The following is a 6,000-nucleotide window of genomic DNA, read 5'->3' as shown; positions in this document are numbered from 1 at the left end:
CAGTTCTGAGAGATAAGTGTGTGTGAAAGCCGTCCTTCAGCTAGCTTGTTGGGAACACAAAGTTTCTTTTCATTTGCAAACTCCACTAAATACATATATATGGGGAGGTACTAGCTCCAATTCGGTTTTACACTGAAAACTGCAGGAACTTCAAAACGGCACTAGGAAACAGACTGAGAAACCAGAGTAAAAGTTTCTCCTGCAAACCGTTCTCTTTGTGCTAGATGAACGAACGTCTCACCACATGCTCAGTTCTGAGAGATAAGTGTGTGTGAAAGCCGTCCTTCACATAGCTTGTTTGGAACACAAAGTTTCTTTTCACTTGCAAACTCCCGTCCATACATATATATGGGGAGGTACTAGCTCCAACACGGTTTTACAGTGAAAACTGCAGGAACATCAAACCGGCACTAGGAAACTGGCTGAGAAAGCAGAGTAAAAGTTTCTCCTGCAAACCGATCCCTTTGTGCTAGATGAACGAACATCTCTCCACATGCTCAGTTCTGAGAGTTAAGTGTGTGTGAAAGCCGTCCTTCACCTAGCTTGTTGGGAACACAAAGTATCTTTTCAATTGCATACTCCACTCCATACATATATATGGGGAGGTACTAGCTCCAACTCGGTTTTACAGAGAAACTGCAGGAACTTCAAACCGGCACTAGGAAACAGACTGAGAAACCAGAGTAAAAGTTTCCCCTGCAAACCGTTCTCTTTGTGCTAGATGAACGAACGTCTCTCCACATGCTCAGTTCTGAGAGATAAGTGTGTGTGAAAGCCGTCCTTCACATAGCTTGTTGGGAAAACAAAAATTCTTTTCACTAGCAAACTCCACTCCATACATATATATGGGGAGGTACAAGCTCCAAATCGTTTTTACAGTAAAAACTGCAGGAACATCAAACCGGCACTAGGAAACAGACTGAGAAACAAGTGTAAAAGTTTCTCCTGCAAACCGTTCCTTTTGTGCTAGATGAACGAACGTCTCTCCACATGCTCATTTCTGACAGATAATTCTGTGTGAAAGCCGTCCTTCAACAAGCTTGTTGGGAACACAAAGTTTCTTTTCAGTTACAAACTCCACTCCATACATATATATGGGGTGGTACTAGCTCCAAATCGGTTTTGCAGTGAAAACTGCAGGAACGTGAAACCGGCACTATGAAACAGTCTGTTAACCAGAGTAAAAGTTTCTCCTGCAACCCGTTCCCTTTGTGCTAGATGAACGAACGTCTCTCCACATGCTCAGATCTGAGAGATATGTGTGTGTGAAAGCCGTCCTTCACCTAGCTTGTTGGGAACACAAAGTTTCTTTTCATTTCGAAACTCCACTCCATACATATATATGGGGTTGTACAAGCTCCAACTCGGTTTTACAGTGAATACTGCAGGAAATTCAAACCGGCACTAGGAAACAGACTGAGAAACCAGAGTAAAATTTTCTCCTGCAAACCTTTCCCTTTGTGCTAGATGAACGAACGTCTCTCCACATGCTCAGATCTGAGAGATAAGTGTGTGTGAAAGCCGTCCTTCACCTAGCTTGTTGGGAACACAAAGTTTCTTTTCATTTCGAAACTCCACTCCATACATATATATGGGGTTGTACAAGCTCCAACTCGGTTTTACAGTGAAAACTGCAGGAAATACAAACCGGCACTAGGAAACAGACTGAGAAACCAGAGTAAAATTTTCTCCTGCAACCCATTCCCTTTGTGCTAGATGAACGAACGTCTCTCCACATACTCAGTTCTGAGAGATAAGTGTGTGTGAAAGCCGTCCTTCACCTAGCTTGTTGGGAACACAAAATTTCTTTTCTTTTGCAAACTCCACTCCATACATATATATGGGGAGGTACTAGCTCCAACTCTGCTTTACAGTGAAAACTGCAGGAACTTCAAACCGGCACTGGGAAACAAACTGAGAATACAGAGTAAAAGTTTCTCCTGCAACCCGTTCCATTTGTGCTAGATGAACGAACGTCTATCCACATTCTCATTTCTGAGAGTTAATTGTGTGTGTAAGCCGTACTTCAAATAGCTTGTGGGGAACACAAAGTTTCTTTTCACTTGCAAACTCCACTCCATACATATATATGTGGAGGTATAAGCTCCAAATCTTTTTACAGTGAAAACTGCAGGAAATTCAAACCGGCACTAGGAAACAGACTGAGAAACCAGAGTAAAGTTTCTACTGAAACCCGTTCCCATTTGTGCTAGATGAACGAACATCTCTCCACATGCTATGTTCTGAGAGATAAGTGTGTGTGAAAGCCGTCCTTCATCTTGCTTGTTGGGAACACATAGTTTCTTTTCATTTGCAAATTCCACTCCATACATATATATGGGGAAGTACTAGCTCCAACTCGGTTTTACAGTGAAAACTGCAGGAACTTCAAACCGTCACTAGGAAACAGACTGAGAAACCAGAGTAAAAGTTTCTCCTGCAACCCGTTCCCTTTGTGCGAGATGAACGAACGTCTCTCCACATGCTCAGTTCTGAGAGATAATTGTGTGTGAAAGCCGCCCTTCACCTATCTTGTTGGGAACTCAAACTATCTTTTCAATTGCAAACTCCACTCCATACATATATATGGGGAGGTACTAGCTCCAACTCTGTTTTACAGTGAAACTGCAGGAACTTCAATCCGGCACTATTAAACAGACTGAGAAACCAGAGTAAAAATTTCTCCTGCAACCCGTTTCCTTTGTGCTAGATGAACGAACGTCTCTCCACATGCTCATTTCTGAGAGATAAGTGTGTGTGAAAGCCGTCCTTCACCTAGCTTGTTGGGAACACAAAGTTACTTTTCAGATGCAAATTACACTCCATACATATATATGGGGAGGTACTAGCCCCAAATCGGTTTTACAGTGAAAACTGCAGGAACATCAAACCGGCACTAGGAAAAAGTCTGAGAAACCAGAGTAAAAGTTTCTCCTGCAACCCGTTCCCTTTTTGCTAGATGAACGAAAGTCTCTCCACATGCTCAGTTCTGAGAGATAAGTGTGTGTGAAAGCCGTCCTTCAGCTAGCTTGTTGGGAACACAAAGTTTCTTTTCATTTGCAAACTCCACTCCATACATATATATGGGGAGGTACTAGCTCCAATTCGGTTTTACAGTGAAAACTGCAGGAACTTCAAACCGGCACTAGGAAACAGACTGAGAAACCAGAGTAAAAGTTTCTCCTGCAAACCGTTCTCTTTGTGCTAGATGAACGAACGTCTCACCACATGCTCAGTTCTGAGAGATAAGTGTGTGTGAAAGCCGTCCTTCACATAGCTTGTTGGGAACACAAAGTTTCTTTTCACTTGCAAACTCCCGTCCATACATATATATGGGGAGGTACTAGCTCCAACACGGTTTTACAGTGAAAACTGCAGGAACATCAAACCGGCACTAGGAAACTGGCTGAGAAAGCAGAGTAAAAGTTTCTCCTGCAAACCGATCCCTTTGTGCTAGATGAACGAACGTCTCTCCACATGCTCAGTTCTGAGAGTTAAGTGTGTGTGAAAGCCGTCCTTCAGCTAGCTTGTTGGGAACACAAAGTATCTTTTCAATTGCATACTCCACTCCATACATATATATGGGGAGGTACTAGTTCCAACTCGGTTTTACAGAGAAACTGCAGGAATTTCAAACCGGCACTAGGAAACAGACTGAGAAACCAGAGTAAAAGTTTCTCCTGCAAACCTTTCCCTTTGTTCTAGATGAACGATCGTCTCTCCACATGCTCATTTCTGAGAGAAATGTGTGTGTGAAAGCCGTCCTTCAACTACCTTGTTGGGAACACAAAGTTTCTTTTCAGTTGCAAACTCCACTCCATACTTATATATGGGGAGGTACTACCTCCAATTCGGTTTTACAGTGAAAACTGCAGGAACATCAAACCGGCACTAGGAAACTGTCTGTAAACCAGAGTAAAAGTTTCCCCTGCAAACCGTTCCCTTTGTGCTAGATTAACGAACGTCTCTCCACATGCTCAGTTCTGAGAGATAAATGTGTGTGAAAGCCGTCCTTCAACTAGCTTGTTGGGAACACAAAGTATCTTTTCATTTGCAAATTCCACTTCATACATATATATGGGTTGGTACAAGCTCCAACTCGGTTTTACAGTGAAAACTGCAGGAACATCAAACCGGCACTAGGAAACAGACTGAGAAACCAGAGTAAAAATTTCTCCTGCAAACCGTTCCATTTGTGCTAGATGAACGAAGGTCTCTCCACATGCTCAGTTCTGAGAGATATGTGTGTTTGAAAGCCGTCATTCACCTAGCTTGTTGGGAACACAAAGTATCATTTCACTTGCAAACTCCACTCCATACTTATATATGGGGAGGTACTAGCTCCAACTCGGTTTTACAGTGAATACTGCAGGAAATTCAAACCGGCAATAGGAAACAGACTGAGAAACCAGAGTAAAATTTTCTCCTGCAACCCATTCCCTTTGTGCTAGATGAACGAACGTCTCTCCACATACTCAGTTCTGAGAGATAAGTGTGTGTGAAAGCCGTCCTTCACCTAGCTTGTTGGGAACACAAAATTTCTTTTCACTTGCAAACTCCACTCCATACATATATATGGGGAGGTACGAGCTCCAACTCGGTTTTACAGTGAAAACTGCAGGAACATCAAACCGGTACTAGGAAACAGACTGAGAATCAAGAGTAAAATTTTCTCCTGCAACCCGTTCCCTTTGTGCTAGATGAACGAACGTCTCTCCACATGCTCTGTTCTGAGAGATAAGTGTGTGTGTAAGCCGTCCTTCAACTATCTTGTTGGGAACACTAAGATTCTTTTCACTTGCAAACTCCAATCCATACATATATATGGGGAGGTACTAGCTCCAAATCGTTTTTACAGTGAAAACTGCAGGAACATCAAACCGGCACTAGGAAACAGACTGAGAAACAAGAGTAAAATTTCTCCTGCAAACCGTTCCTTTTGTGCTAGATGAACGAACGTCTCTCCACATGCTCATTTCTGAGAGATAATTCTGTGTGAAAGCCGTCCTTCAACAAGCTTGTTGGGAACACAAAGTTTCTTTTCAGTTATAAACTCCACTCCATACATATATATGGGGAGGTACTAGCTCCAAATCGGTTTTACAGTGAAAACTGCAGGAACGTCAAACCGGCACTATGAAACAGTCTGTTAACCAGAGTAAAAGTTTCTCCTGCAACCCGTTCCCTTTGTGCTAGATGAACGAACGTCTCTCCACATGCTCAGATCTGAGAGATAAGTGTGTGTGAAAGCCGTACTTCACCTAGCTTGTTTTGAACACAAAGTTTCTTTTCATTTCGAAACTCCACTCCATACATATATATGGGGTTGTACAAGCTCCAACTCGGTTTTACAGTGAATACTGCAGGAAATTCAAACCGACACTAGGAAACAGACTGAGAAACCAGAGTAAAATTTTCTCCTGCAACCCATTCCCTTTGTGCTAGATGAACGAACGTCTCTCCACATACTCAGTTCTGAGAGATAAGTGTGTGTGAAAGCCGTCCTTCACCTAGCTTGTTGGGAACACAAAATTTCTTTTCACTTGCAAACTCCACTCCATACATATATATGGGGAGGTACTAGCTCCAACTCGGTTTTACAGTGAAAACTGCAGGAACATCAAACCGGTACTAGGAAACAGACTGAGAATCAAGAGTAAAATTTTCTCCTGCAAACTGTTCCTTTTGTGCTAGATAACGAACGTTTCTCCACATGCTCAGTTCTGAGTGATATGTGTGTGAATACCGACCTTCAAATAGCTTGTTGGGAACACAAAGAATCTTTTCACTTGCAAACTCCACTCCATACATATATATGGGGAGGTACTAGCTCCAACTCGGTTTTACAGTGAAAACTGCAGGAACTTCAAACCGGCACTAGTAAAGAGACTGAGAAACCAGAGAAAAAGTTTCTCCTGCAAACCGTTCCCATTGTGCTAGATGAACGAACGTCTCTACACATGCTCAGTTCTGAGAGATAAGTGTGTTTGAAAGCCGTCC

This window comes from Camelus dromedarius, chromosome 35 (assembly GCF_036321535.1).
Source record: "Camelus dromedarius isolate mCamDro1 chromosome 35, mCamDro1.pat, whole genome shotgun sequence".
Taxonomy (NCBI): Eukaryota; Metazoa; Chordata; class Mammalia; order Artiodactyla; family Camelidae; genus Camelus; species Camelus dromedarius.
This window is presented reverse-complemented; position numbering follows the sequence as displayed.